We start from the raw sequence: 22,368 nt of genomic DNA on the forward strand, positions 1-22,368 counted from the left end.
TGTGTGTATCGTATTCTTTATTAATTCATCTATTGATGAACACTTGGGCTACATCCATAATTTGGCTATTGTAAATAATGCTGTAGTAAACATAGAAGTGCATGTATCCCTTTGAATTAGTGTTTTTGAATTTTTTGGGTAAATAGCCAGTAGTGTGATTGCTGGATCATATGGCACTTCTATTTTTAACTTTTTGAGGAACCTCTATACTATCTTTTACAGTGACTACACCAGTTTGCATTCCCACCAACAGTGCAAGAGGGTTCCTTTTCTCCACATCCTCATCAGCACTTGTTTCTAGTGTTTTTTATATTAACCATTCTGACGGGTATAAGGCAATATCTCATTATAGTTTTGATTTGCATTTCCTTGATGATGAGTGATGTTGAGCATCTTTTGATGTGTCTGTTGGCCATCTGGATGTCTTCTTTGGAGAGATGTCTGTTCATGTCTGCTGCCCATTTTTTAATTGCATTATTTGGGGGTTTTTTTGGATGTTGAGTTTTATAAGTTCTTTATATATTTCATATACTAACCTTTTATCACATATGTCATTTGCAAATACCTTCTCCCATTCCATAGGTTGTCTCTTAGATTTGTTGATTGCTTCCTTTGCTGTGCAGAAGCTTTTTATTTTGATGTCATCCCAATAGTTCATTTTTGCTTTTGTTTCCCTTGCCTCAGGAGATATATCTAGAAAAATGTTGCTATGGCCGATGTCAGAGAAATTACTGCCTGTGCTCTCTTCTAGGATTTTTATGATTTCAGGTCTTACATCCGGGCTCTTAACCCATTTTGAGTTTATTTTTGTGTATGGTGTGAGAAAGTGGTCTAGTTTCATTCTTTTGCATGTAGCTGTCCAGTTTTCCCAATGCCATTTGTGAAGAAACTGTCTTTTTCCCATTGGATATTCTTTCCTCATGAATGGGTTTTTTTTTTCTTTGCAAATTTGTTAATGTACTCATTTTTCTGGAGAGTAAATCCAAAATTTAGTTAAATTCTGAAAGGATTTATAATCCAAAAACAGATCTGTGACTCAAATGGGCCAATCCTTGACTTGATCATGTGAATTCACCTTTTAGAGCTCCAGTCTCTCCATCTATGTGTTCAATATAGTCACTCCTTCACTCCTTCTCTTTCCTAGAAATGTGAAAGCTGTCTAGAAAACACAGACAAAAACAGAAACATAGAACCAAAGCCAACAGTGTTATTACTAGGTTTAAACTTAATGGTTCCATTTTATTTCCAGCTCCTCAGTGGAGCAGGACCAAATAACAGTGTCTACACTTGAGTTTAGTTAAACAATCCCCAAGTACCTTCCCACCAGGTTTTAAAATTTTGAGTTTCTGTACTATTTCTTCATAAGGTTTCTTTCTTTTTCTCTGTAGAGTGTGTCCTTATTTATATTTTCCTCCCTTTACGTCTTTTCTAAAGCACCAGTCTTGAGAAGACACATATGCTCCATTAAACACTTGAAGAGCACCCTTTAAATTTGCTTTCATCCCTACAATTTAATGCCATGATCTAGATAGTCTAAAATTGTGATTTGAAAAATGTGTTCTTTGAATACTGGTGATGTATTAAACTGCCACAGATAAGAGCTTTAAGGGGAAAAATACAGCTGCCTGTTTTGATTTTGAGAGATTTCAGTTCTGAGATACACACAGAAGTGCAAAGACCATGGATGATTATAGGCAAATTACTTTACTTCTGTGAGATTAGTTTCCCCATCTATAAGTGAGAGGGAAATTAGGGGTTTCCAAATGTAATTCCTTAGAACTCCTGGTGACTGATGGGATGCCTCAGGAGTCTCCTTGTAGATGGGGTGTTCCATTTCTGTTTCATATCCTGAGCTCTTTTGAGAATCACCAACCAGCTGGATGATCCTTTCCACTTAGGTTATGAGTCTGTGTCCCATATACTATAGGCATAATCTAGGCTTCTCTGAACCATTGGTCGATACACGAGGTTTCATTCAAACACAGTGTTGAAGAAAGGAAAATAGAAGAAAATTGTGGAGTGGAAGAAGCCACAGGAAGGAGAGGGAGAGAGACCAAGGAAGATTGAGAAAAGAAGAAACAAGTTGGCCAGTCTCGTAATGTGATTCATGCTGACTCTTTAGACAGGCCCTATAGGGAGCTTCAGCTTAAAGGTTTACCCAAATTCAGGGCTTTATCCCTCAAGAGAGCTAGAACTTTAGTGAAGATCCTATCTCTGGCAGAGCAGCCAATACTGTTCCAGTTTACAGGAGACTGCTGTGTGGTAGACACATCTGTACTATAATGGAAGAGGAGTTCAGGCTCTTGGTCTGCTACTAACTAATGGCATGACTGTAGGTAGGGCATGGAGCTCTAGGAAGGTCAGGTTTTTTTATCTGAAAACTGAGTCAGTAGGAGTGGGTGATGGATCTCTTGAGGTCCTTTCCTGCTCGAAAATGGCATGATTCTTCGGATCACTTGTGTTTAGCCAGGTGTTCAGGTTTATCTATTGCTAAATGGAACCACCCAACACTTATTGCCATAAAATAGCAAATGTTGTATTACACTCACACGTCCTGTGGGACAGGAATTAGACAGGACACAGTGGGGGTGGCTTGTATCCCACAGTGTCTGAGGTCTCAATTGGGAATGACTTACTTGGGGGTGGCTCAAAGGCGCTGGAATCATCTGGAGACTGCCTTACCAACATGTCTGGTGCCTGAGCTAGAAAGACAGTCTGAGCTCAGTAGAATTTGTCAAGCAGAGCACCTATTCATGGCCTCCCCATATGACTTGGGCTTCACAAAACATGGCAAGTGTTGGGGCGGGGTGCGTCTGGGTGGCTCAGTCGGTTAAGCGTCCAACTCTTGATTTCGGCTCAGGTCAGGATCTCAGGGTTGTGAGATGGAGCCCCACATTGGACTCCATGCTGGGTGTGGAGTCTGCTTAAGATCCTCAATCTCCCTCTCCCTCTGCCCCCCGTTCCCCCCCACCCCCCACACAAAGACACACTCTCTCTAAAACAAAAGAAAACAAAACAAAAAACAGCATGGCAAGTGGGTTCCCAGAGGGAATGTCTTGAGCTTGAGCATCCCAATAGTGAACACTGCAAAACAGGCAGAAGCTACACGGTCTTTTCAGACCTAGCCATAGAAGTCACTTCGTGAAACTTCTACCATATTTTATTGGTTGCAAGCAAATCACTAAGGCTAGCCTAGATTCAAGGAAAGGGAAAGTAGACTCCAGATCTCTTGTTGGAGTTAACAAGTTCACACTGCAAAAGAGCCATCATTGCTACCATCTTTGGAAAACTACAGTCTCGCACAGTTTGCACTCTGGCATTAACAGTTCATCTCCCTCCTGCATACAAAATACCCCATCTCTCCCTCAAAATCCCCAGAGGTGGGGCACCTGGGTGGCTCAGTCATTAAGCGTCTGCCTTCGGCTCAGGTCATGATCCCGGGGTCCTGGGATCGAGTCTCACATCGGGCTCCCTGCTTGGAGGGAAGCCTGCTTCTCCCTCTCCCGCTCCCCTTGTTTGTGTTCCCTCTCTCACTGTGTCTCTCTCTGTCAAATAAATAAATAAAATCTTAAAAAAAACATCTCCAGAAGCTCGTCCTCAAGATCTTTATAGTCTGCATCAATCCAAAGTCGGAGATCTTGGATCTAGTCAAGACTTCATGCTGGTGAGGGCTCTCAGGTACAGCCCCTTCCATACAGTTCCTTGCCATCTGAAGACCTGAACCAAAGAGACAAGTGGTCTTACGATCCTTAAAAGGCCAGTTATCTGTCTGAAATGGTTCACGAGGCACTGTCTTAAATCTTTCTAAGATCTTAAGAAGGTAATTAAGTCACATCAGTGGCTTCATTTCAACCCTGGCACTGTGTCTTCCTGATAGCACCTCAGACCTTTGCACTGAAGATCTTACTCTGAGGATGCTTTACTGACTGGAAGACTGGATTGAGCCCCCTGTACTTCCTCTAAATTTTGCTGGAAAATTGAACGGTTCCTCTTTCTTCCACCATATTTTATCTTCAGTAACTAAAAGAAACCAGTTGACACTTTCAGCTTTCCGCCAGGAAATCTCCTTAGCTAGATCCACCAGTTCGTTCAGTATATTTTCTATTTTTCATGTTACTTCCGGTGTCAGTGTTGCTAAACCTTTTGCTGCAAGGTAGCAAGGTCACCTTTTTCCACCTTTCAACAATAGTTTCCTCCTTGTCCCTCTTGCCTTCACTGGCAGTCTTCTCAAGGTCCATCCACATTTCACTAACAAACTTCCCAAGGCCATTCGACCTTGAGAGATTGAATATACAGATAATGGCCAGATAATACATAGAAATGGAACTCTGACACACGATCTGTAGCGACCTGGCTAAGAAACCTACCCATAATCTACAGTAACCAGCCCAGGCAGCCAGCCTACTAGAAGTCAGACTGGCCGGAAGTCAGAATGCAAATCACTAGGAAAATTCCAGAAAAGCAGACAGTAGCCCTTATAACGATCAGCCTAAAGTGACCAGGACTTGATTAATAACTGATAGCTCCCCTAATTTTTGTCACTGCTTCCAACTTAGGACCAACCAGAAAAAGCTAGATGTGTACTCTAACCAATCACACAGGATGCCCTGCTTCTAGGTCGCCCACCTACAGCATCCCATGCCAACAGCCTCTAATCAGAACAAACTCAATGTTTTCCCTTTTCTCCACTAAGACTATCCCACTCCTCTGCCTGCCTTTGACTTTCTGCCAAAATGCAAATGATGGTGGGTGACTCCTTTGCTGTAGCAAGTTCTAAATAAGAGCTTTTACCTCTTCTCAAGTAAAGTTGGTCTTACTTTACTTCCACAAGCTTCTTTCTGCTGCTCAGTAAAAAGCCAATGGCTTCTGCTTTTGTTTTTGTTGTTGTTGTTATGGAATAACCCCACTTCCAGGTACCAAACTCTGTTCTGGTTATCTATTACTGCATAAAAACCACCCCTACCTGGTGACACAGTTGGTTAAGTGTCCAACTCCTGATCTCAACTCAGGTCTTGATCTCAGGGTCATAATTTCAAGCCCAGCATGGAGCTTACTTAAAAACAAAAACAAACAAACAAACAAACAAAAAAATTTAGTGGCATAAAATAACCATCCCAAAACTTAGTGGAATAAAACACGTCGCCTTATGCTCACAGATTCTGTGGGTCAGGAATTTATACAGGGCAAATAAGGATGGCTTATCTCTGCTCCACAATGTCTGGGCCCTCAGCTGGGAAAATTCCAGTGGCTGGGGGCAGGAATCACCTGGAGGCTGCCTCATTCACATGTCCAACGCTTGGGCTGGGGCAACTAGAAACCCGGGCTCCCCTAGGGCTGGCGACCACTGGCTTGAACACTTGTCAGTGTGGTGGCTGGGCTCCGCGAGGGGGTGTCCTGAGAGGTGCTACCAGACTGTGTTCTAAGAGAGAAAGGCAGAAGCTGCATAGCCTTTCCTGACTTAGTCTTGGAAGTCACCTTTGTTGGCTTTAGTGAAGCAAGTCACTAAAGCTAACGTAGATTCAAAAGGAGGGAATTAGACTCACTTCTTCATGGGAAAGTGACAAAGACCCTCTGCACAATTACACCTGGGATGGGAGATGCTATTGCAGCCATTTTTGGTAATTATGATTTGCCACTCCAGGTCACCCTCTTCCTGACATCTGTCTACTCATTCCTACATTACTTATTTTTATCCCGTTTCCTCTCAAAAAGAATTTGAGGACACTTGGTCATACTTAGAAAGACAGGCTGGTGGGCATGGAGACAAAACAGATAAAGTTGGTTGATCGCTGGTGAAAATCTCATACAGGTATTCATTTATTCATTCCATAAGTATTTTTTAAGCATTAACAGTAGGTTGCACACTGTGATCACCTCAGGAGATGTGAGATGAGCAAAAGTAACACAATTCCTGTTCTCATGACACGCAAGCCCCACTGGGGAGGCAGACATTTAAAAATCACCCTACAAATGTATAACTACAAGTTCTATAATCTCATGAGTGTTATGAAGCAATGGTAACAAGTGGGCAACACAAGAGGCTGGTCCAGTCCAAATAATGAGCGATTTCCCTGAAAAAAAAAAAAATGACATTTAGGCTAATAACTCAAAGATGAATCAAAAGGCAGGTAACTAAATTAAGACATTGCCAAGTGTGTCACATGAACCACCGGTAGCACAGAGATGTATTCTTACTGTCATTATTATACACTTATTTGACAGTTTTGTGCGATTTGCGACAAGTGATCTTGGTTTTCCATATTTGTTAGCAGGTAAGGTTTTCTTGTAAAGATAAATATTTTTAAGTCTAACAAAGTTGTCAATTTAAAGATAGATGGTAAGTTAAATACTAGGCTAGGCCTTACACAAGAAAGACAAACATCACATAGGTGACGTGTAGCTACCGGAAGCTTAGAATACACTGAACTTGATATGTTGGGGGATTGGGGTAGGAAGGGGAGTCATGGGCAGTTCAGGGAGCATCCCGGTGCCAAAGCCCTGAGGTAGAAGTTGGGGGGAGGGCAGTCTGAGAAACAGAAATGTAGCCAATATGGCTTGAGCAGAAATCAAGAGGGAATAGCTTCTCGTGAGTTAGGAGAGGCCAGCGGAGCCCTGGGGTTCAGGGACTTCAGTTCAGAATTGAAACCTCCAAAACTAAAAATGGGCAATTGTACTTTTTTCCCTTAAATATTGTCCCTGCAGCAGGTTAGCACAAAATCATGGGTATTTGAATAGTACCCTTATAACAACAAATTTAGACTATATAGATAGCAACAATATTGACATTTCAGAATCTGAGAGCTAATATTCAGTTGGAAATGGTGTTGTTTAACATGTTTTAATTATTCTAATAGCAACGGGACATCACTGAAGAATTTTGGAGAGTGATAAAATCTAGTTTGCAAGGTCTTAAAAAAAGAATTTTTATCAATATAATTCATGCATTTGAAAAAAATTGTACAGAAGAGTTAATAGTACAGGCAGCTGGGTGGCTCAGTCGGTTAAGCGTCTGCCTTCGGCTCAGGTCATAATTGCAGGGTTCTGGAATCGAGCCCCACATCGGGCTCCCTGCTCAGCGGGGAGTCTGCTTCTCCCTCTCCCTCTGTGCTCTCACCCTCTCGCTCTCTCTCAAATAAATAAATTTAAAAATATTTTTTTAAAAAGAAGAGCTAATAGTAATAATAATATTTTTGCTCTCCAACCTCTTTCCCACCCCCAGAAGCAACCACTCTAACTTCCACTTTTATTCTTCAGACAGTTTTCTTATCTCTATATTTGAATGTATATGCTTACATCTCTGTTTCTTGATTTATGGAGTTCGGACAGTGTACAAGACATATCATGTATGCTTGTTTAGATTTCTTCAGGCTCACCTTTCTCCCAGTCTCGCAACTTGCCTTGCCCAGGCCAGCCCAGCGGTGACAACTAAGTCTGAGCTTCTGGTTCTACTGCAGGAGGCCATCAGGCCACATGCCCAGATCTGGCTTCCCCAGTGGGACCAAAGGGGTCTTGTGATACAACCTGCAAGGGGGTGGGGGTGGTTAACTCTCCAGGCAGCACATTTTGACCAATGGAAGACAGAAAACAAAGGGAGATTACAGTTATGCTTTCTCTTCTCCCTCTGATGGATTGTTCCAGGCACAATATTTCCATACATTCTGTCCAGAGAGGTCCTTTGTGACTGAGTGGTCATCTGCTGAGGAACCAGCTACATTTGTTCGAGGCCCTTTATGAAGCAATGGCCAGCGCAGTAATTCAACACCTCTAATTTGCTGCCAGTACTTTCCTGATTCTCTTCCTGTTTCCTTAAGTCTTGCAGAGCTGGGAGGGCACATCCTAATAAAGCATTAGCCCTTAAACTTTGCCTCAGGCTATTTTCTAGGAAAATTAGGCTAAGACAGATATTGCCAATCTTATCTATTGATTTACAGCTATGACTTAACACTATCACTCATGTCTTTCTCCCATGTTCCTGTAGTTAACTCATTGTTCTTAGTTCTATGAGCTATGCTTGTAACTTTCAGCTTTGTGCTTATAACTTTACTTCTTTTTGCAACCACCAGAGATAGGATCTCTTGTCTCTGGTGTTTTGTAGGATGAAGACACTGGTATCCCTTTCCTTCCTTCACTTCCCACCCCTTTCATCCCACACTTCTGCATCATACACTCACGTGCTTAAACTCGACAGCATTTACATCCTGTTCTCTATCATGATTGTTGTCATGAGCACGCTATAAAGGCACACACTCTCGTTATGTCTTTCCACAATGTCAGCTTTATTCAATCATAAAGCAAAGTTAAATCACAATTATAAAGTAGGTTCAGGATTCCAAACTCAATGACAATTTGCTATGTGATTAAATTTGACTTCTTACACAGCACACAAAGCAGGACAGGAGACAAGCCACACAACAAACAAGATAACAGAAGGGTGCAGAAAGTGAACGAACCAAACGCAAAGTCAGTCTGTGGGAGAGCGGTTGAGATGAGGCCTTGGTCTGGTCCAGGTCGCTCTCCGCACTCACTGCTTCTGATGTCCAAGCAGTGGAGGATCTTGGCTCTGTTCGGAGATCCATCGGGCAGAGCCTTCGGGGCAGTTGCCTTTTTCAAGTGGTCAGACATAGAGGGGTTGTGTCTGAAAAGTCTGACAGTCTGTTGCCAAAATCCTTCCCTTTTTAGGGGCTCCTCGGTCAGTTAAGCATCTGCCTTCGGCTCAGGTCATGATCCCAGGGTCCTGGGATCAAGCCCCGCATTGGGCTCCCTGCTCACAGGGGAGTCCGCTTGTCCCTCTCCCTCTGTGATCTCTCTTGCTTTCACTCTCTCTCAAATAAATAAATAAATAAATAAATAAATAAAATCTTTAAAAAAATAAATTAATTCATTAAATTTTAAAAATCCTTCCCTTTTTAAAGGGATTTAATCAGTTTGGGGTCTCTGTGGACCTCCTCTGGTTCTGCTCGTTATCAGCTCTGGGGTGTCAACTGACGTTGGTCCTGGCGGTATCTCCTAGCTGCAATACCTTAACTGGTTATGTCATTGCTTGACACAGGCTCCTGCTTGCCATGAGAGACTCCATTTTGCTCTCTACAATTGTCTTCCGTTATTTTCCTAAGTGCTGCGTCTAAATCTGAAGCTCAACGTGCAGTGCATATACTATGATGACTATCCGTTGACCAATAAATGTTCGATGAGGGTTTGCTGTATTCCAGGCACTGTTCTCTAGGCTGTAGGGATAAAACCATGAACAAAACAGAAAGATCCTTGCCCTTGTGGAGCGCTCACTTCGGTGGAGAGACAAAGAATAAACAAGATAAATCTGTAAAGTATATAGTTAATGGGTAAGAACTAAGAAGAAAATAAGGCAAGGAAGGAGAACAGGAAGAGTCAGGCTAAAAGGCTGAAATTTTAGGTAGTCTGGGCAGGGAAAGCTGCACTCAGAAAGCAACCTTACAGAAGTGAGGGAGAAAGACAAATGGCCATCTGGGCATAGGGAACAGCATTCAAAGCAAAAGGAACAGCAAATACAAGACCCTAAGGCAGGAGTGTGCTTATCATGTTGGAATGACAGCAAGGAAGCTCATGTGGCTAGAGCAGATTGATCATGGGGGAGATGTAGAGGGGAATAAAGAAAAGAAATAGGGAACAGATTGTATAGGGCCAGTGAGGACGCTGGATTTTTCTGTAGGAGAGATGGGACACCTTGAGAGGGTTTTGAGCAGCAGAGTGACAGGATCTAATATACATTTTGCCAGGATCACTCTGGATATTGTGTTGAGAAGAGACTGAAGGGAAACAATGAGGAAGCAGGAAAACTGGTTAAGAAACATTAAAATAATTTAAGCAAGAGATGATGGTGGCTTGAAATACAGTGGTAGCAGTGGAAAAGATGAGAAGTGGTCAGAATCTGAATATACATTGAAGGTAGAACCAACATAATCGGTGAATGGTTGGATACGGGAGAAAAAAATGGAGTTAAGAATGACTGTATGGTTTTTGAGCCGAGCAACCGGAAGAGGGGAGGTGTCCCCTAATGAGATGAGGAAGATGGTGAGAGCAGGCCTCGAGGGAAAAGATGAGGGACCCAGCTGCCGGTGGATTGGGCTGTTGTTTTTTTATCTATTACTCATAACAAATCACCCCCAAACTTAGTGGCTGAAAACAACAATAATTAATCGCCATGGCTCATGGTTTCTGTGGGTCAGGATTCAGATAGGGTTCAGCTGAACAGTTCTTATTTAAGTTTTCTCATTGAAACTATCCTCATTTTAGCACTGAAAGTCCTGGTTCCTGGGGCACCCCACAAAATCGTGAGTTTCCGTGATGGGTGCCAAATTTGGGCGGGGGGAGTACAAAACCCATACATACAGTGGCCAAAGAAATAGGGATTGAAGGCAGCACTGTTTTTAGTGCCAAATGAATATTGTATAAACTCTCTGCCCCAAGTAGTCGCCACCACTGATTTTTCCCCTGACCACTGATGTTGGCAACCATGATTTTCAGTTCACAATAATGGATCACCTGTAGTTACCTCCTTTCAAGTGATACGAGTTAAGTTTACAACTCAAGTGCATTATGATCCTGTCATTAACAGTCTGTGTTTGACTTGGCCTGTGGATTAACTGTTGTGCCTCGTATTAAGATTATTGTGGCCACCTTGGATAATCAGGATAGATTCCCCACCCAGAAATTTGGTTCAGACGTTGAGATTGATGCACACACCAAGAGGCTATGGAAAAGTTCATTTATTTACATCATTGAAGTCTCTGGGGGAGAGCAGGGCAGCCATCTCCTTTAGGCCCGGGGGGTGGGGGGAGCGGGGAAAGGAGACAGACTGGCTTGGGGTTTCTGTGGTGAGGGGGTGGGCGTGGGATGAGGGTTCCCAGTGTGGGTATGGGTTGTGTGGTTTCAACCTCCCACCAGCACCAAAAGAGAGAACAGGCTTTCGTAGCAGCTTGCCCAGATGGAGGGTGGAGGGGGGGACAGGGAAGGGATGAGGCTTAAAGCCATTGGTAGCCCATTATAAAAAATGGAGTCAGCCTCCTATTACAGAGATAGCGCTAGGTTAATTTTTAACACTGTGAATATTGTGACAATGTTTTTTAAAAGTTCAGATCATGAAAATGGGAACACCTGCAATATCACAAGCATGATCCAGATAACACTGAAAAAAGGAGGCTAAATGTGTTGCTTTATGACAGAAGGAAAGACACATACAGCTGGGTCAGGGGAATAAGTAGCCCCACCAGAGCATGTGGTACAGTGTGCAGAAAATAATTGTAGGATGGGCATGGCAGACGAGACGGTGGAAACACATATGGAGAGTGAATCTCACGAGTCTGGTATTAGACAAGGAAGCACTAAGTTAATCAAACATTTGTCTCCCCAAGGTAGCAATGCTCAGTTGAAAATAGTGACCACAGAGTTGGTGTGGGAATACCACATGAATGAACACACATTATTTTATCATTCCTTTTATGGCTCAAGGAGCTGAGTAAAGTCACATTTATTGATTCACGGGCTGAAACTAAAATGTCCTGTGGGGAAATCTGAGAACAGATATGTTGGTCTATTAGGTTGCTAGGGCCACCGTAACGAAGTACCACACACCAGGTGGCTTCAAAAACAAAAAAAATGTTAGTCCCTCACGGTTCTGGAGACCAGAGGTCTGAAATCAAGGGGTCAGCAGGGCCGTGCTCCCTCTGCGGTTCTAGGGAAGAATCTGTTCCAGGCCTGTGTACCAGTTTCTGGTGGCTCCAGCAGTCCTCGGCATTCCTTGACTTATAGCTTCATCAGTCCAGTTCTGCCTTCATCTTCCCATGGCCATTTTCCTCCTGTGTCCAAATTTCCCTCTCCTTAAAGGACACCTATCATATTAGATTTAGGGCACGCTAATCCAGTATGACTTCATCTTAACTTGATTACATCTGCAAAGACCCTATTTTCAAATAAGGTCACATTCACAGGTTTCAGCTGGACATGACTTTTTTTGGGGGGGGGGACACTATTACAGTGTCCTTATAGTATAGAGCTCATTCTGTTGCATCTTACAAAGTGATTGCACTTTCTATAATATATTAAATAATGCATCGGATTACAGCAACAAAAAAATGTTCACCCCTTCTTAGGTGTTTTAATTTGAAAAGTGGAGTCTCAAATCATTTTCTTGGTTTCTCTGAAGATTTTAATAAAACTGTAGAAAACAGAAAACAAAAGATTGTTGATATCTTGCTCAAATAAAAACTAGACTTTGGGGGCGCCTGGGTGGCTCAGTCGTTAGGCGTCTGCCTTCGGCTCGGGTCGTGATCCCAGGGTCCTGGGATCGAGCCCCGCATCGGGCTCCCTGCTCCACGGGAAGCCTGCTTCTCCCTCTCCCACTCCCCCTGCTTGTGTTCCCTCTCTCGTTGTGTCTCTCTCTGTCAAATAAATAAATAAAATCTTAAAAAAAAAAAAAAACTAGACTTTGCTCATCTATCTACATATTCAGCAGAGAGTGCAAATGTAAATCTTGGCAAATTCTATTCAGTCTATAAACTTCTATAATGTAGGCTTGATAATAGCAGTCAATATGAATTTACATTTGACCATATTCAGTTTAACCACTACATAAAAGAAAAAAACGATGTCTTAAAGGCTGCAGGCAGTTCAGAGAAATATTATTGGGAAAGGAAACAAAGATTTAAAATAACCTACTTATAAGACAGAAAAAAGCATGTCATTGTTATTTTTTAATAAATATATTAAATATTAAATACCTGTTTAATTAATCCTACTGTATTTATGTTCTTTTAAAATATCTTTTGTCTACATATCTTAAGAATACATAACAACATGGCCTATAAAATTTAAATATCCAATACAAAGTTTAAAAAGGGGCACCTGGGTGGCTCAGTCGGTTAAGCGTCTGCCTTCAGCTCAGGTCATGATCCCAGGGTCCTGGGATCGAGTCCCATGTCGGGTTCCCTCCTCAGCGGGGAGTCTGCTTCTCTCTCTCTCTCCCCCTCTACCCTTCCACCCCTGCTCATTCTCTCTCTCTCAAATAAATAAGTAAAATCTTAAAAAAAAATAAAAAATAAAAATAAAATAAAAAGAGATAAAATAGGGGCACCTGGGTGGTTCAATCGTTAAGTGTCTGCCTTCAGCTCAGGTCATGATCCCAGAGTCCTGGAATCGAGCCCTGCATCGGGCTCCCTGCTCCGCGGGAAGCCTGCTTCTCCCTCTCCCGCTCCCCCTGCTTGTGTTCCCTCTCTCACTGTGTCTCTGTCAAATAAATAAATAAAATCTTAAAAAATAAAATAAAAAGAGATAAAATAAATTGCTATATCCAAGGACAACAAGGAAATTATTAAAATATTGTTGCTTTTCTCATACATATTACTTGTTTAATTAGTCCTACTATTAATTACTTCTAAATGCCATTGTTAACTAGTCCAGTTATTGTTTATTTATGTACTTACTGTAGCATTTATGTTTATGACCATATACTGATCTCTAGCCTTCTGCTTTTGAGCATAAGTTTTCAAATAAAAATTAGAAAGAACTCCATTAGTTTTAGACATCATAATCACATTTTTCTATTTATTTAATGAAATTTAAATCTATAGCCAGCTGGAAAAAAAAACTAATTTGAAGCTAGCAACCATTTTTTTTTAATAGGAGGTAGACAATATTTAACATTTATAAGGTAAGGATTAATTGTAACTGAAATAAATATTTCATAATATGATTTAATATAGTGGGTTCTAAGTATGTTATTTAATAATGTACACCCAATCTGAAAGAAATCACATGAAAGCTTTATCTGTGGCTTTTATCTAAAGTGTCTTTTAAAACTCAGTAGTCCCAGGAATCCTGCCATTCACACTGAAAAGAATCGTGTTATTAATTTACTGTGATTTGCTGTTCAAAATTCTTTCCTTCTAGCTAAAGACTTGGCCCTAAGGATGAATATTAAGAATAGCTAAAAAGATTTGCTAATGTTTAAATACTTTTAAAAAGCCACTTTGAGGGGCGCCTGGGTGGCTCAGTCGTTAAGCGGCTGCCTGCGGCTCAGGTCATGATCCCAGGGTCCTGGGATCGAGCCCCGCATCGGGCTCCCTGCTCGGCGGAGAGCCTGCTTCTCCCTCTCCCTCTGTCTGCTGCTCTGCCTACTTGTGCTCTCTCTGTGTTAAACAAATAAATAAAAATCTTAAAAAAAAAAAAAAAGCCACTTTGAGCATTCATTGTTTTTCACTAAGCTTCTGTGGACTCCCCCCAAGAGCGCCCTGTGTTCCTGACTGTAGCCTGGGGGTGGAGGAAGCCAGGTCTTTCCACAAAGACTGTCATCACTCCCACCACCCCACTCCACAATGCTTCACAGCTGAAAACGTTTCAACATTTCAAAATACCCTATACTGGTTCCACCTTAACTGAAATATATGTAGAATAGAGAAAGACAGGAAATCCAAAATGGTGATGGTGTCTCGATCCATCGTGAAAAGGAACTGCCCTTTGGCTTGGCCCAGGAGGTATTTGCACCGTGGGGCCATCTCAGAGCTTTGAGATGGGTGAGAGATATGCCCTTCTTTTGTAAAGTGAGAGGGGAAGCAGAAACATTTTAGGGAAGAGTCCATACAGATGTTGAGGATCCGGTAGGTGATTCCTTTAAACTCTTTTCTTCTTGGAAAGCAACCACAGTTTGAAGACCACTGGTGTAGGAGAGGGAGAGCAGATGGACTAAGGACATGTGGCCTGATGGTGGGGCAGCACTGAGGACCCCCTGGAGGTTAACGGTAATGAATTTAAAATGAAACTAGTCATGTGTTTTCCATTAGCCGCAGTCTGCTGAACTGATACAGGCACGAAGAAGGCAGAAAACTGGATTTAACCAGGGTTGTGGATTTAACCAAGCAAGTAGTTTTAAGAATCTAAAGATATGATACAGTGGCCAACAGGAAAAAAAAAAAAGAGAGAGAGAGAGAAAGAAAAGAAAGGAAATGTAATCACAGTGCACTATTAGATTCTGCAGTAATATATTTTTATATAGATTTTATCTCCTGACACAACATACTGTCTCAGACCAACCAGTCTGTCTAATGGTCATCTCTCCAGCCCATTCTCTTTGTTGTGGATCTAGACCTTTTTTATTTTTATATTATCTTGGTAAAGGTATTGAGGGAAAGAGGTAGGTGATAAACCTGAACATAGTTTGTCATTTTGAACAAAAAGTTCTCAAATTACATTTTAAAAGATCACTCTGGCTCTCATAGAATGTATTTGGTGGAAGAGACAAGACTGGATATAGTAACCTCAGGATAATCTTTGTAGTAATCCAAGTAAAGGGTGCTGGTAACTTGGTCTAAAGTGATAGAAGTGGAAATGAAAAAAAGGATATGGTGTGGAGTTGTTCAGGATGTAAAACTGACATGACTGGATCATGGAATGGAAATGGGGAATAAAAAAGAGGAATTTGCCCAGGCTTCTTGAGAATGGCTATACTCACTAAGATAGGGAACACTGGGAGAGGATGCATTTCTGGAAGAAGACTAGTTCTGTAGTAGAGCTATTGAGCTTGAAGTATCATTGACATATCCAAGTGAAGAGGTCAAGAAGGCACATGCTTTATGAGTTTAGAGGTGTGGTCTGAGGAGGAGACATATATTATGGAGTTATTGATGGTATATTGAAGGACAACAAGCCAAACGAATGGATGAAATCTACTAGGAAATGAACACAGAGTAAGAAGGGAAGGGGGTCGTATGTACTGTAAGAAATGGCCATATGCTCCTCTCATCCTGGTTTGCATTATTCTTTACAATGTGATTTTGTTTCCCATTTGCTTTGACCAATAGAAAATAGTGAAAACAATGTGGGGATCTGAGCCTAGGTATCAAGAGGCCTTGCAGCTTCTGCTCTTGCCTTTGAGACTACCATGTTAAGAAGCCCAGACTAGCCTTCTTGAGGATAACTGACAATGACAGGGAGGCCCAGCCAACAGCCATCACTAACTACCATACATGTGAGTAAGGTCATTTTAGATTATCCGGGCCTCAGCTCACCATCATGACCATAGCTGCATGAGTGACCATAGGTAAGAGCAGGAGAACGACAAGAAGGTCATGATCACTTACCCAAACCAACACCAACTTGCTGACCCATAGAATCATAAGCAAATAAAATATTTGCTGCTTTGTTTTGTTTTTTTAAAAAAAATAGATTCTATTTTTAAGCCAGTAAGTTTTGAGATGGTTTGCTGTGCAGCAATAGACCACCAATGCAGGAGCCCAGGAAAGAGTCTTGAGAAACTCCAATATTTAAATAATGGGCAAAGAAACAAAAGATCCCCCCCCCCAAAAGTGGTAGCCAAAGAGATGGGAAGAAAAATCAGAAACGTATAGTGCCACAGCAATAGGCAATAGACCCACAGAGACCAAGGAGTGTTTCATGAATGAGGGCATGCCAACAGTGTCAAATACGGCTGAAAGGGCAAGTAAGATGAGATGGAAAATGCCTATTGGATTTAATGACATGGAAGTCATGAAAACTCAGTGACATTTGGGGCAGAGGGAAAATTGATAATTTCAGTTTTAGACAGGTGCCTAAGTCTGAGGGATGTCTAAGTATGTAGTTAGATTATATGAGCTTGGAGCTCAGTGGAAGGTTTATGGTTAGTCAGCATATAGGTGAGAGTATGGATGAGATCCTCAGAGAGCCCGTGCAGCCTGGCTTGGGGAGGGGATTTTGGGGGCACACTAAAACTGTAGAGGGCAGGCACAGGCAGAAAACACCACAAAGCGGCCCATGAATTTAGGAGAACTGGGAGAAAGAGGTGTGTGAAAGCTAGAATAACAGTATTTCAAAAACGGGTGAGAAGTAACTTTGTCAGTCAGCTAGAGCAGAGAGCTCTAGTAAGACAAGCACCAGGAAAGCACCCCCATTGAATCTGACACCATTTGCCAGGGCAGGTTCCGTGGCAGCGGGCTGAGCAAAGACTAATGTGCAAAGAGAATCTGAGCAGAGAGAGAAAGAGGACACTTTTAAGTGCCAAGTGTTTGGGGTTTTGACTCATTTTGTTTTAGGCTATTTGACTTAAGCTTGTTTATTAACTGAGGGGGGAAAATGTAATTAAAAAAAAAAAAAGGAAGGTTATACTCTAAAGGGATTTTTTTCCAACATTTACTTTTCTAGCTTTCATGAAAAATCGTATTTGTATTTAGGTTTTACAATGTCAGTCTTCATTTCAGTATATATCGGTTAAAATTCACAGATTTGTTTGCTTTTTCCATTACAATTTTTAGGTTAGCTGATTCCTGATTAAATTCCAGAGGGATAAGGGGTGCCTGGCTGGCTCAGTTGGTAGAGCATGTGACTTGATCTCAGGGTTGTGAGTTCAAGCCTCATGTTTGGCACAGAGTTTACTTAGAAAAAAAAGTTGGGGAGGGACGGGATTTTTCTCACTTGGAGCTATCTTCAAATCACAGAGGAAGTATCTGGTGTTCCAAGAGTTCCCAAATGATGCTAAGAAGTGAAATTCCCCTGTACCTCTGAAACAAATAATGCAATATATGTTAAGAAAGAAAAAAAAGAAGAAGAAGAATGTAGCAGGAGGGGAAGAATGAAGGGGGGGAAATCGGAGGGGGAGAAGAACCATGAGAGACAATGGACTCTGAAAAACAAACTGAGGGTTCTAGAGGGGAGGGGGTTGGGAGGATGGGTTAGCCTGGTGATGGGTATTGAGGAGGGCACGTTCTGCATGGAGCACTGGGTGTTATGCACAAACAATGAATCATGGAACACTACATCTAAAACTAATGATGTAATGTATGGGGATTAACATAACAATAAAAAAATTAAAAAAAAAAAAAAGAAGTGAAATTCCCTAGTCAAGTAAATTTGAGAAAGGCTGCACATTTAAAATCTCCCTCTGAGAGACTGACAAAGTACATTAGCATATTAAAGCCCTGAGACATCCTATGTTAAGCAAAACAAACAAACAAAAAACCTGTTTAACGGTTTAACAAATTAATTTCCCCCAGGGAAATGCTTTTTATTTTGTATGTTATTAGCATGGCAGAAGAATTTCCCCTTAACACCAGTTTAGGAAACCCAGCCATAGCAAATTGATTCTACCTATGTTCTGTGGATGCCTGTTCGGTTTTAGAATACAGAAGTTCTTCTCCATCTTATTTCTATATTTAGGGATTCACATTACCTCAGGGACTTAGAGCCATCCCTAGACTTTCTATAGTGAAGAATAGTGGTGACACCACCAATTACCTTGGGGACCCCTTTATAATACCATGGTGAAGGGAATTAACAAAAGATTGGACAGAGAAGGGCCACCTGGGTGGCTCAGTCGGTTGAGCATCTGACTCTTGATTTTGGCTCAGGTCATGTTCTCAGGGTCCTGAGATCAGGCCCCACATCAAGCTCTGCACTCAGAGCAGAGTCTACTTGTCCCTCTCCCTCTGCTCCCCCCTACACATCCTCCCTTCATGTTCTCTCTCAAATAAATTTTAAAAATCTTAAAAAAAAAAAAAAGATTGGACAGAGGATAAAAGTGGTTGAGGAGAGGTCAGCAAGAGACAATATCTTTAATTAATGTTAATGAAATGTCCTGCTCTGTGAAAGGATTGGTAATTTGTTAGAAACTTTTCTAGAAGGATATGATTGAGGACAGGATCAAAGTGCCTCCTTACGTGTCTGGAGGAAGCGATCAACTAAACTACAATTACTTTAAATTAAGACATACAGCTGGAGATGGTAACATATTTTGAGGTTCCAATGAAATAATCATGATATAATCCTCCCAGAAATGGGTGATCTAATTATGGACTGAAAGGGGAAAATGGTGGAGCAGGTATGTGAGCGTGGCAGTGTGCAGGCTCCAGCATCACGCAGAGAAGAGCAGAAAACAATAGGATTCAGGGTGGTCCCAGTATGAACCCTGATGGGGCTAGCTTGAACTGGCAGCCAACCTTATCCTGCCCATCTTTTAAAGTGATTACTTAAGTACAACTAGTTAAGTACAACTTTTTTTTTTAATTTTTTTATTGTTATGTTAATCCCCATACATTACATCATTAGTTTTAGATATAGTGTTCCATGATTCATTGTTTGTGCATAACACCCAGTGCTCCATGCAGAACGTGCCCTCCTCAATACCCATCACCAGGCTAACCCATCCTCCCACCCCCCTCCCCTCTAGAACCCTCAGTTTGTTTTTCAGAGTCCATTGTCTCTCATGGTTCTTCTCCCCCTCCGATTTCCCCCCCTTCATTCTTCCCCTCCTGCTACATTCTTCTTCTTCTTTTTTTCTTTCTTAACATATATTGCATTATTTGTTTCAGAGGTACAGATCTGAGATTCAACAGTCTTGCACAATTCACAGCGCTTACCAGAACACATACCCTCCCCAGTGTCCATCACCCAGTCACCCCATCCCTCCCACCCCACCCCCCACTCCAGCAACCCTCAGTTTGTTTCCTGAGAAGGTACAACTTTTTTTTTAAGATTGCTATTTCACATATATACTAGTATTTAAATTCATCCACACATCAAGAATTGGAAGACAATCATCATTAACATGAGGCCTAAAATAATGTTTTGGCTCCAGGCTCCCTCTACTGTCTCTGCAATAATAGACAAACATTTTATGGCGCTCTCCTGACTAGATTCCAATATTTGTGGAAGTTGAATAAACACAATACTTGTGCAATGATAAAGGATATCCCCAGTATGATAATCAGTAAGTTCAATATTTGGAGAGAGTTGGAAAATTATAAACTAGTTAATGAAATATTTACATAGATGGAACCATATAAAGTTGTCATTATTTGACTGTGTTTAATCCACAATTGGCTATTTCATATGGTTCAACCTTATATATGAACATTTAATTGTCAAAGATTAGTAAGAGGTGTGTGTGTGTGTGTGTGTGTGTGTGTGTGTGTGTGTTGGGGAGTTGTTACTGCTTTTAATCTCTATTATGAAATTCCCTAAATACATTGGCTAATTTACATGATGCTTTTTTTTTTTTAAATTTACATGATGCCTCTTGACCAAAATTAACTACAGGATATGTTAAATCCTGTGTCTTATATACAATATAGTATATCCTATAACTTGGGTTTAGAAGAAAGAAATCTGCTTTCAGTTTAAAAAGTGTGAAGATACAAAATGTTTCACACGGGAAAGTAAATGAAACAGATGTAAAAAAGCCTTATGTTTACAAGAGGAAAGCTGGAAATAAAATAGTTAACATTTTAACTGTGAAAGGAGGAAGTAGGGCAATTTGCATATACTTCAAACAATCTCACACTATTGTGAAAACCTGCAAATCCTGGAAAGAATTAGAGGTAGAAGCCAAAGTCAATACACTTCAAATACCCTTGATGTTTCACAGTCACTAATGAGAAAGCATCTTCTGAGTAAGTTCACACTTGGCACAAAATAAATATTAATTCTGTTTTTGGTAATTTTCCAAAAAAGTTAATATTTTACAGTTCAGAGTTTTATTTCTTAAGTCTGCCTTTGAAGCTGGGAAAATGCTTTTTGAAGTTCTGTTTTCATCGTCCTAGGAATTTAGTCTAAGAAGGAAAGATGCTATCAAAGATTTATTTACAAAGATGTTAATCCAAACCTTATTTTTATAGTTACTGTCCTCTACTTCAGTTTTATGTCTAGCACAGTGTCTAATATATAGCAAACACTCAATAAATGCTCTTAAAGAATTACTGGAGAAAAGTTGGAAATTTCCACATTGGGGACTGATTAAATTATGAATAAATTGTGGCTTATACGTATTATATAACATCACATGGCCATTAAAAATGTTTTGAAGACTTTTTAAAGGCTTCGGGGAAATGTTAAGACATTGGAGAGAATGTCAAGCAAAGAGAGATGCTAACAATGTGTGCACTAATACAAACTTTATAAATATAGGCACATGAAAAGGCTAGAAGGAAAAAAAGAAATTACTGACTGACGTGGTTTTTATTTTTTTCTTTGTGCTTCTATGTTGCAAATTTTCTATCATGAACATGTATTACTTTTGTAATCAGAAAAACATCAAATGTTGAAAATTTTTTATGATGTTCTGATAACATTCGGATCTGTAATAAAAATTTATCCATTAAAAAACCTGGAGTGTAATAAGAGATAGTTGTTATGAGGTGATTCAGTATTTGGATGGGTGTTTGACTTTGTCCCTTCACTTTGTCAGAACAAATCCTCACTACATAGATACTTTGGGCCTGAATGCAGGAGCCAGAACTAAACTATGCTCTACTTTTGAGTATTACACCAGTGATAACTTCTGCACAAAGGTTATAGAGGGAGGTGAATTATTTCTAAAGTCATGCAAATATGAAATGTGATATTTTTTCATCAGAGAGAAATAAAATAACCATCATGGGTTCAAATAAGCATTTTACCTAAATGATCTTTAATCCTGGAAATAGGCACTTTTATTCATATACATAATATTACAGTATAAGTCATAATAGCGAAGTGTTGTTGATCAATTGTCATGTGCCATGCTCTATCAGAGGCTTATTTTCGCTCATTTCATATTCTAAGCTACCAGGGCAAGTAGTGTTATTATCCCCACTTAGCATTTGAAGACCCTGAGGCCCAAGGTGGAAGCCAGATCTGTCTAACCCCTTCTCCACGCAGAGACAATATTTTTATTCTCCAAGGTCATTAAACCATTTTTGCCCCTTCTTTCAGAAAAAATAAATGAACATTGAAAACACTGCATTCTACAAATGGACTTGAGCTCTTCTGTTGGGGGAAGAGGGGTAGGAAGAGGAAGTTTAATCAGTTAAATATGGGGTTTCTTTACATCTCTGTGGTGTAGGATAATGGGAATAGCCAGTCAGACATTACTCATTTATCAATACTAAGCAAATTCATCAAACTAATGTTTTAAGCCTATTGATAGAAAAATATAATGAATTTCCCTTTGTCTTGATTGAACAAAAAGTCTTCAAACTTAATACATCAGCGATGTAATGGTGTTCCTATAATAGTAGAGATACTGGTTTTCTATGTCCTTATCAAACTGGGTATGTATCTGTCAATAACTCATTGAGTTCTTTCAAAAACTTCCATTCTGGCTTTCTTCCTTTGGCTTCCTCCCTCCATCCAGGAGTCTAAGGAGATTGAGTGAACATGGACAGATGATTAAGATAATTTAAAGATAACTAAATCTCTATATACCCTTGGTTCCTGAAATGGTCCAAGCGGTTCAAATTTGATGAGGATGATGATAAAATTTACCATTTTTAAAGCATCTTCTACATGTCAGAGCTTTATATACTTTGTTATTTGAAGCACACAGTCATCTACCAAAGTACATATTCCCAAAAGGTACCTAACCCCAGAGGTTAA

General features: G+C 40.6%; 1 long non-coding RNA gene across 1 annotated transcript in view; it reads right to left on the reverse strand.

The window, feature by feature from the left end:
• Window positions 1–5,732: 5,732 nt before the first annotated feature.
• The window catches only part of LOC144381623 (uncharacterized), a 59,042-nt gene continuing 42,406 nt past the window's right edge, over window positions 5,733–22,368 (reverse strand). The window contains exons 3-4 of the long non-coding RNA XR_013447206.1: window positions 7,374–7,521; window positions 5,733–6,071 (exon numbers count right to left, since the gene is read on the reverse strand). This is a non-coding gene — a long non-coding RNA (uncharacterized LOC144381623). The remainder of the gene's footprint in view (window positions 6,072–7,373; window positions 7,522–22,368) is intronic.

The sequence above is a fragment of the Halichoerus grypus genome, chromosome 4 (genome assembly GCF_964656455.1).
Source record: "Halichoerus grypus chromosome 4, mHalGry1.hap1.1, whole genome shotgun sequence".
NCBI lineage: Eukaryota > Metazoa > Chordata > Mammalia > Carnivora > Phocidae > Halichoerus > Halichoerus grypus.